This window comes from Amphibalanus amphitrite, unplaced genomic scaffold (assembly GCF_019059575.1).
Source record: "Amphibalanus amphitrite isolate SeventyFive unplaced genomic scaffold, NRLGWU_Aamphi_draft 001803F_arrow, whole genome shotgun sequence".
NCBI lineage: Eukaryota > Metazoa > Arthropoda > Thecostraca > Balanomorpha > Balanidae > Amphibalanus > Amphibalanus amphitrite.
The window spans coordinates 41,753-52,503 of record NW_024883296.1 but is presented as its reverse complement, the minus strand read 5'-3'; the positions used below and the strand labels follow the sequence as shown (position 1 = coordinate 52,503).

Genomic DNA, 10,751 nt, shown 5'->3' with positions numbered 1-10,751 from the left:
GTATATCCCTTCACCGTCCTTTCTCCTCGCCTTTCTCTCAACGTCTCTCACATTCAAACCAAACTCACTAGCATACATACCCTCCCCGCGATCCGTTCGATCTTCCCCCGGTGACCCTGCGAACAGCCCGGCCCGGGGATCCGGCCTCCGCCTGCTGACAGGGCCCGAACCAGTCGCGTGGGCGGTGGGCACGGCTCCACGGGCCATCGGCTCGCCGGGATGAGGCGCCACGACGAGTGGAGAGGCCTGTTGGCGTTAGTTGTGGACCATCGCCGCCCACCGGGCTAGGCTGGTCGGCAAACTCTGCAGAGTTACAGCACGTAAGGATTCATCGATTGTGGCTTGGAGAGCAGCGGCTGAGAGCTCTGAATAGAGAGAAGACATCAATAGATGTGGTTCGGGTAGTGAGTGTTTGGTACAAGTGAGTGCCGGTGTATCTAACTATATTCAACTGAATATAGTTAGATCCTTTTCATCCTAAGGATGAAAGGGATCAAATGAAACATTTTTAATAAAAGTTAGGTGGTTTTGATGCTAATTGCTCAGCCTTTTCTCATGATAGTTGTGGTAGTAAATCTATCAGTTTTGAACCTAAGCAAACCAACTTAACTTCCCTCGAAAAGATTAGAACTAGGTAGGGTTTAATAAAAATCGTTGATGCTACTGACATTCTAGTATTCACCGGAATGAATGCGGGATGAAGACTCGAAAGGGAACCTGAATATACATATGTTGGCTGGCTATTTGAATGCATTTTTTGCTTTTGGACTTGAATAAAGTGAGACTCATTGTGCAGACACTCATGTCCATACCTATAAGTTGAAGGCATTTATTACATCCATGTAGATAATATGTCTATTTTTAGCATTACAAACAACAACCAGATATGAAACGGGCACAGTAGGGGGCTTTTATAAGCGAGAAGGAACAAATACCAGTTGGAATAAGCATTATTTGAGCAGCCCAAAAAGAGTTCACGGTTGAAATAATATCTTGTACCAGCACGAAGTTATCTCTTGAATCATATAGCGCATTATACCTTCAACATACATTCACAATGAATAGTATATCATTATACATAGGTACACTTCTTTGAATAAACACCGGCATATACAGCGGTTTGTTACCTCCTTTGCAATAATCGTCATTACGATAGATTCACTCATCAAAACTGTTTTGTAACAACATTATCAACAATCGCAGCCACATCATCAGCTTCCATTATGACATTCAAGATTGTTAACTCTGTTCTTTTTCCAACCCTATTATACCTCCACAAAATCAACACAATTACATTATAAACATTACATGCGTTACAATCATCAATCACACACTCAAATATACCTGCTTCAACACATGACATAGCTCAACCGTCACTGACTGTTCATAAGTTAACTGTTAAACACTAGCATTATCTGGAATTGGCCCTCACAACAGCTCGAGCTCAGCTTACACGTAACTCACGCTCACTCAATTGTGCCCACGCGTAACTCACGCTCACTCAATTGTGCTCACACGAGTAGAACGCTCTCAATCGTCTCTGAACAGCTCTCACCACTGTCCTTATGAGCTGAGACCAGAAACAGTAGCTGCGCTGACCCGTCTCAGTACAAAATGCCGCCCCATGAGCTGTCTTCACGGTTTTACGACGGGTCTAGCGCAGCTTATCACAGACGATACAAAAGTTCACGGCCCACTGCTGAAGTCACGGCCCTCTGGTGACGTCATGGACCACTGGTGACGTCACAGTCCACTGGTGACGTCAAACTTCCGCTATGAACTTGACACGTCTGATGTCACGAATGTAATTGTCACACCGATGGCTCCGCCCGACGCCATGCAATGAATTGCGCGGTGTGGTTACATAATACACAGCGAGTTCTACTGATGTGCGCTTTTGACGTCATTTGACGCATAACTTGACGTCACAACACGGGGTATGACGTCTGGTAGGCGAGCCAGTGAGTGAGAAAAATGAGCGTTGAATAACCTGAAACAAGGAAAAGATATTGCCAGTTAGCTGCCAGTTTTCGTAGTATGATATTGACAGTCGACGTTAATTTTAGCTTGCTTTGAACCCTGATGAAACAATATTATGTTCCATTCAAGTAGTTAGAGTAAGTGGCATGGTTCAGCTTCTCATTCTCTATTTTTAGACCACGGCTTGGTTGACGTCACACGGGCTGCTATGTTTCCACACGAAGGTGCCCCTGGATGTGGCTTTCCGATAGCACATATAACGTCATTCGCATATATTATGGAGGGGAACAGGTGCACTGTGTTACCCCCTCCCCTCCGACTCTTTACTTGTCCCTCCCCTGCTACCGCCCCGCCCCCCGTGCACACACCAGATATGTAGGTACAGGATACACGGTAATGGACGCCCGCCGCTCTGTCCAGTAAAACATGCTTTCCTTTAATGTTCCGAGCCATGATCAAAAGGAAATAGTGACTGGCTGTCACAGAACAGACAGTTTCACATAGCGGAGTTAATTAACGCTTCAATCAGAACAATGCGTTACGACATGTACGTCACATGCATGTGACGTGCATGTGATATGCGTGGCGATAACTGCAGTAGCCAGCTGTAATTGATAATCTCTTTGAGAGCACATTGCAGTAAACATGTTCATCATTATTTCGTAGCACTGATGGGAGAGTGGTGTCAATCAAAAGTGTCCTTTCTGTGCATTCCAGCAATGAGTATGTGAATATATGCAGTGTGGTTATATTGCAAATGATTCTTAAATTGAGTACAGCTTTTCTGACGAAACAGCATTTCATTTGGCTATATAAATTTTATAATTCAGACCAGAGGCGGATCCAGCTCAGAGTTTGGGGGGGGGGGGGCAAACCATAACAATTTATCGATTCTTTCCATGCCTCGTCCATAGGCGTAATGTTAAAATTATGCCGTTTGGGAGGGGCAAATGCCCATTTTGCCCCCCCCCCCCCTGGATCCGCCACTGATTCAGACCAGCTGCAGAAAAACTAAGGGAATATTATTTTCTTGAACAGTATGATGAAGTGAGCCGCGGCATCGCCGCTATTATACCGAGTGACTGGCCGGTCGATAGTAATACATTTACGGCGACAAACCTCCTCGCATTTCGTGCCCCAATTTATCGTTGCACATTCTCCGTCTAATGTCTGGAAACGACTCGTCGTCACACCAGCCTCAAGCAGCCCGACCATTCCACCGCACTAACCTACTTGAACTGCCACGGTGTGTCCCAAAGTCCAGCCTTTTCTCGCAACTTTTACGGCAGCGTAGGTGAGCTCAAGCAAGCGAGTGTCTGCTTTCTTTCCGGCTTAGCCGACGGGCGTTTCGGCGAGGAATATTGAGCGGGCGTAGTAAGCGTTGAGCTTAGTTTGCATTCTGGGCGCCTGGTGAAGAGACGGTGTTGATGACAGTGAGAGGAATGCTGACGACAGCCATAGGAACTTGGTGACGATACGGATATTGTGAGGGATTCCTGTTCCCATGGCTGTCCAGAGACGAACGATGTCACAATGTGAGATGGAAACTCGACAACCACTCCCCCCACCCGTCTCCACTGTCGCCGCCGCCCGACGTCCTTAGTACTTTCTTCCGAGTTCCACTAACCTCCATTAGCAGTGCCCTAATGATTATTTATCACACATAAACCGCTGAAACCATATGCAGCAAGAATGTCATAGTCATCATAGGTGATGAATGGATCGACGTAAGGTGATCAACGAATGAATCAACCCAATCCTGAGACCCTACACTTCCTTTGTCAAACAGATGTAAGAGCCCAAAAGATATCCGATATCCACACCAAATCATCCCTTTGATTCCAATACGTTCCAAGGCTCTACTAATGGGTCCATTATAACCTCCTGCTAATGGTTTTTCGGCAGTTGCGAGATAATAAATCACCATAAATTTCTTCTGATTGTTCCAGCTGGTAAAGGTCGCAGGACCGTGGTGGGGGTATGTACGCGCTGTCTGCGGGCTGTGTACCGCAGTTGCCAGGCAGGGGCTGCGCTAGTAATGTGCAGCCCTCACGAATTGCAATCGGGCAATGATTGCGAACTGTAGACCTGGTCACGCAACACGAAAAACTCTGACGATGATGACAGAGGACTAGCTGCTGGGAAACGGCTCCCGATTAACCCGCGCCCTGCTGGGGGGGGGGGGGTGTTTGAACACCCCCCCTTGTGGTTTTTCGCGAATATCTCAAAAACGGCGGCGCGGAGCGCCGCCGTTTTTGGTACACCTTATCATACATCAATTCTACACATGTTGTGAAAATTTCAGACCAAGGTCATTCAAGGTCAGGTCACCAGGTCACTTGAAGTGACCTCACCTCATAAAAAGTTTCAATGTCTGTCATAGCTACACCGAGTGACCGATCGCTTTGAAACTTTCAGCGATTGCTAAGAGCAATAGTATGTACAAAATGTATATCTCAGAATTTTGATATCGATGACCTAACGTCAGGTCAATTTTGCGACCTCCCCATTATAAGTCAATGGGAGAAAAATGAAATGCGTCTCTTTTGGACGAAAGACATTATAAACACTCCCAAACACCGAATTACAAGTGGTTTAGACACACTGAACATGAAAATGGTGTCCGTGACCCTTGTTTATGCCCTGAGGTCAGGTCACGAATGGTATCTAACAGTTTTTCGCAAATAACTTTTGATAGAGGCATGCTAGAGCGATGAAAATGCCTTATATGTGTTCAGCTCGACGAAACGGATCGACTGATATGCAACATGACCCTTTCCGGTCAGGTCATGACCTTGACCTGAGGTCAAATTTTCAAGTTGACCTTTCCAGGTCAAGTTATAGTTCATTCGATGCGTCTTGACGAGAGGAACACGATGCCGGTAAAAGTAAGCTCGTACACGGCTTGGGTCAAAAGTTATTGCAGAAAAACTGTTTCCGAAAAAATCGGCTATTTTTGCAGTTTTTGCCCCCTGTAGGCAAAACCGTTGACGTTAGGTCAAATCTGAGAGAATTACTCAGAAAGGGCGTTAATAGGGCTATCGAATGCACTTTTCCGCGGCGCTGTAGCTCTATTGGTTCCCGAGTTATGCGTTGGCTTCTTGGAAATTTTCGACATTCGACCTGGAAATCGGCGAAATTTTGCCTTCAATGACCTCTGGTGACCTGACCTTTGACCTGACCAAAAAATTGACCGAAGTGATTTCGTCATTATTTTTACGCTCTTTCGAACGCCGCCTTCCGCGTATCGCTACGTGGCCCAGGAGCCGAGTTAGAAGGGGGGGTGTTCAAACACCCCCCCAGCAGGGCGTGGAAATCTAGGACCCCCAGCAGGGCGCGGGTTAAGCCGCTTTGATATGCCTCAAACACTATTTTATTTTAGGATGCGTCACTGAAAAAGGTCTCATGGCTGAGCTCAACATAGACTAAACGGAAAGGGAAGAACGCGTCGCCATCTTCCCTTATCTGAGCGGTCTTGATCCAAGTGAAATACGCGTGGTGAAATTTAATCGACAGTGCCTGTGCCAACTCGCGGTGTTCTGAATAATGAACGTGCCATTATTCCACGATGGCACAAGCGCGGCGACGAAATGACATGGAGCTTAATCAGCTTTGAATTTTGCTTAGAACCCTGAACGCTTTGTGAAAATAGCTTCGAACATGCTACATGCATTAAAGCTGAGTCTTGACGATGCTATGGCACCGGCGTAGCACAACAATCGGCGTATAAATGGAAGCATGAAATTGCCCACTAATATTTTATGCAATCATTAATCATGAGCAACCGGTTGACGTCATTTACTGGCAACGCATTGCGCAAGTATGAGGAAGGTTTTCAGCAACAAATAATGCTTTCTTCTACTGGTAACATGTCTGATATTTAGGCTGTGTAACCTTGTTCACACAATGCACCAGCTTTCGAACAATAAGGACAATTCACACCGCTAAAAGAAACGTCCTATTTAATGGCATACATTTAGAGGCAAATACTTAGGTGAAATGTACAAGTTATTGTGCTTAAACTCAACAATACAAATGATCGAGCGCTGAAAGCCATAATCTGCTTAAAAACTAGATTGTCATGAGTCTGTCCTTGCATACCTTATCCCTTTAAATCATTGTCATGCTTCACGAAGAGATGCCAGCGGGGTGCTGGCCAATTACTGACACGTGCAGCGTGCTGTGAACTGTGCCACTGATGTGTGGCTATGTTATAAATGTGGCTCTTACAAAATAACCGAGAACCTAGTCTGTGGCTGACTCCCAAATACACGCAGAAAAGCCGTCATATCCCGTAAAAGGCCCTATATTTTAACTGGAGTGAGTTTATGATCCCATAAAAACAACGCGTAAGCGTAGTTCAAATGGTTTTTCGCAACAACAGGAAGCTCAAGTGACCTCAACTTTAGCTTCCGAGACGCGACGTGCGGTTTTCAGCTGAAGTGTTTGGATGAAAGTGATGGCATTAGACATTTGAAGTACGGGACAACAGGTTCTCAGTACAACGCGATGCGTAAACATTATGCTGAGATAAGCGTTAGAAAAGATGCACAAAAAAGCGATATGATTTTCATCATCCCACAGCCTTCACATACGGTACCTATATGTTTGACGACAAAAAAAAAAATATGCCTAGCAAATTTCTGATGCTAAATGAAGCTTGTTTGCTGTGTTGATCATAGCAATTATTATGTTTAAATATTTCAAATAAAGAAGATATATTGGTATCATGCTAGGCATGGTGCATAATCACGATTTACATGGCGAAAATTTTAGCTTTCCATTAACGATATGATATTGTAAGTTACAGCAGCAGCACACCGTAAAAATATGTGAGACAGCAACAGCGAACTTGCCTGGCCTTTCTCGGCGTAGAGTACGTAATAAGTCCGTCGCATGCATTCGCGTGCTGGCAAAAGCATAGCCCTTCAAAGCTCTCATGCGGCCCTTTGGAGGCGACATAAAGCTCCTAAATAACTTCAAGAAAGACACATGCTTCGTGCCCGTCTTGCTGATGACGCTAAATTCAACAGCATACCAAAGCAATATGTCCCTAGTTACGGCCAAAATGGCATGCATGACATGGCGAAGGTTAAATTCTCTGAGCCAACCGACTCCAAAACACGGTAACATCGAGGTAGCTCGGGTTTATAAGAAGCGTTCGTAGGCGCACAAAAATAAGGGAAGTTCATGCTGACGAAGTAGACTGGCTTATCTAAAATGAATGCACATTGCATGATATGGAAAAAAGGATAGTGTGAAGACCGGTTAACCACTGTTTGTCATTCCTTTTAACGCTGGCCGCTGGGATTGATGGCTTTCTAGGCAGCAATAGCATATAGTAAGTCAGCAGGAGCCGGAACTTTGTACGGTTGAAAAGGCCTTACACACACACGTACTTACCTATCGGCTGTTATTTCATCATTATCTTATTCAACCTCTACAACGTATGTAATATTGCTATATAATTCACATTGGATCTTACGACTCCGACCAGCTGGCAATAACGCTGATCCGATATCAACCTCGTCTCGTCACGGGGCGTTTCTGACGCGCGCCGCAGCTGATAAAGTGTCCGGCTTTTGTCGAAGTCGACGCGTCTCGACTGAGCCGTGACTGGCCGGTGGCGGGCTCCGACAGCTCCCGCCGCCTGTCGACAGCTCCGGTCGCCTGTCGACAGGCCGCCAGACATGTCGGCGGACTTATCGAGTCGATCGGCCTCCGCGGCCGCTCCCCCGGCGACCGGCGGCCATTTATCGCCGAATGTCTGCAGAGCGGGGCCGGGCCGACCCCGGCCACTGACCAATACCATAGCCATGCAGAACAAGCTGACCAGTGACCACAGCCGGGCAGACCAGACCCTGACCAGAGCCAAGTAAACCAGACCAGTGACCACAGCCGGGCAGAACAGACACCTGACCAGAGCCGGGCAGAAATGACTGAGTGACCACAGCTGCGCAGGACAGACAGACCAGTGACCACAGCTGGCCAGGACAGACTGACCAGTGGCCACAAACGGCACGACCGGACACCCTAAGCAGAAACGGCCCGTGCCTGCAAACAATATCCGCAGCCCCAGATCCAGCGGCTGGAGTTGCAGACTAGCGACCTCCAGACAACAGCCATGGAAGTGCAGGTTATTGTTATTGCGGTGCCCTCCCTTTAGGAGGTGTAGCCAGTCGACTCCAATGGGCGAGGAAGCCGACGGTCAAGGTCGCCAGCCATGCCGTCTCTGCAGAACAATCTGTGTGGGAAGCGCAGGTAGTAAGCTCAGCTGGACAGCGCAGGGCCAGACTACAGCCGTACAGCTCAGACCCCAGACAGCTGAGCTCGACCGGGCGGTGGTGCCAGACAGATGCAGAAGATGAGCGAGATAATCGTGGTAAAATGACCCAGCCGTTCATCTTGACGGTCTAGCAGGCCTAAGCGGCTCAGTAAGTTTGTTCAGCGATCTATGACGTGAAATGAGGTTTTGGTGTGCAGCGATACGTTTTAAAACTGATGTTTAAAACAAGTCACATTTAAGTACGAAATAAGGAGATGAAGCAAAACTGACTTCAATTTTAAACATCAAACGGGTAGTGACGTTGAAACAAACATACTACGTCCTGCTTTAATGTTTCGCCTTGTTTGTGTGAAATGGGCGGTTCCACTTCCACAAAGAGCCCAATTATTTTTGCGACAGACTAAGCCCCGTGACACCCTTGCTAGACATTGGTAAATGTCCAAACAACACGCCTGCACTGCCAACAAAGCCGGAACACCTCCGGGGAATGGGCCTCCCAATTTCATCTCGCTAAATCCGCCGCCACAGGTGACCGGGACACCCCTGGCGGGACATTTACGGCTCTGTTTTCTGCGGCCGGGGCGGCACGAATTCAGCGGGTAAACAGCCCGTTCGGTCCGCATAGACTGGAGCGGAGGCGACAACTGCCCCCACCGCGGCCAATCGGCGCGGCCCGAACAACCGCAGCGGCGGCCGAATCACGGGACCGGAAAAGATGAATTGGACACCTTCGGGCCGGGTCGGGGGCCGTGGACAGGCCGGCGGCGGCGGCGGGTCGCCTGTGGTATCGACCGCTGCCCGGTGGCGGGCCGGTCGGTCGGCCATCCCGCCCCGGCCGTCCCGACCGGTGAATGGGGAGCTGCCGACCGTCGGCACCGACCGGCATGCATCAGCGCTGTGAAAAATGCCCCGCCCCTCGGGCAGATTCTCGGCTGGATGGCGGGCGATCGCTCAATGTCGCGCCATGCCAGCGCCGTGGGATAGGGTAGCAATTGACAGAGCCTACGGCCAGCTGCGTCCGATCGAAAGCTGCGGCCAATTGACACCAGCCCCGAGTGCAGAGCATGATCAGACGTCCAGGCGAAGGTGATATAGGTGAGTATGCGATAAGACGTAAGTGCAATATGCCTGCCTTATCAACAAGTGACTTAATGCCTCTTGACAGAACCTCGAAGCCAATGATGCAGTCAAAACAAATATGCTACGACTGATGAAATATTTAGTTAAGCCTTAAATGCATTTTGGCATGCAATAACAAAGCGAAAAATGACATAGCTCACTTGATTTCAAAAGGAGCTCTTGTATAACCGTATATGAGTATGCATTGTAAATATATTTCCCAGTACACATATCGGCAAATTTTGTTTATTCCCCAAGGGCTTCATAACATGCACACAGCCTCAACTTGGCAGGTGACACGACAAAACATCACAAGTTCGAATCGAACCCAGTCAGATGCTCTATCTTTCTCGGTCTGTTCGCTGTCCCTGGGCCCATTTTCGGTCAGTTATCATCCTGGCCTTGGCCGTGTGGTCTGGTCCGGTGGCCAGCGGCTCTCGGTCTACCATTTATCTCACGTTACGATAAATCCCGGACATCATTAGTTCGGGTTACCTGCTGCGGAGAAGGAGAGGGGAGACGCAAGGGAGGGAGGGGAGAGACGCAAGGAGGGAGGGAGAAATCACTGTGTTACCTGCTGGCGGAGAGAGAGAGAGAGAGAGAGAGAGAGAGAGAGAGAGAGAGAGAGAGAGAGAGAGAGAGAGAGAGAGAGAGAGAGAGAGAGAGAGAGAGAGAGAGAAAGAGAGAGAGAGAGAGAAAGAGAGAGAGAGAGAGAGAGAGAGAGAAAGAGAGAGAGAGGAGACCAAAGCGATGGGAGAGGGAGAAGAGAAATCACCGTTTACCTGCTGGGGAGAGGGAGAAAGGCGGCAGCAAAGAAAGGAGGGAGGGGGAAAATCCGCGCCAGTTACCTACTGGAAAGAGAGAGAGAGAGAGAGAGAGAGAGAGAGAGAGAGAGAGAGAGAGAGAGAGAGAGAGAGAGAGAGAGAGAGAGAGAGAGAGAGAGAGAGAGAGAGAGAGAGAGAGAGATTCGACCACGAGAGTCGACCACGAGAGTGGAAGAGGGAGAACCGACAAGGTAGTTACCATACATACATGGTTGGAGGGGAACTCTCATCGCTTATTTGCTACCGAAGAGAGTAAGGACTGTGCCGAGGGGTTGGAGGAGAAGACCTAGTCTACAATAGCTTTCGTGTCACACCACCGTTCTTTCAGTTTATTGCCTCGGAGTAATTCAATCAAAGAAAGCTTGCTTAAATTGTAGCCCTTGAAATCACGCGAACAATCCTTCTGCTAATGTCCCATTAGTCTTTTTCCAGCGGAGCCCTACCGTTTGCAATCTATTAGGGGGAGCAAACCTTCCAATCATCATGATCACTATCATTAGAGATTCCATTTATCATGCACGTACTGCACACGGGCAGTGCAC

At 48.1% G+C, this 10,751-nt stretch overlaps 1 protein-coding gene across 1 annotated transcript in view; it reads right to left on the bottom strand.

The window, feature by feature from the left end:
- Positions 1-805: 805 nt before the first annotated feature.
- Positions 806-10,751, bottom strand: part of LOC122375249 (lachesin-like) — a 51,632-nt gene continuing 41,686 nt past the window's right edge. Inside the window, exon 5 of the mRNA XM_043354526.1 lies at positions 806-1,990. The gene's annotated coding sequence lies outside the window, so the exon portion shown is untranslated. The remainder of the gene's footprint in view (positions 1,991-10,751) is intronic.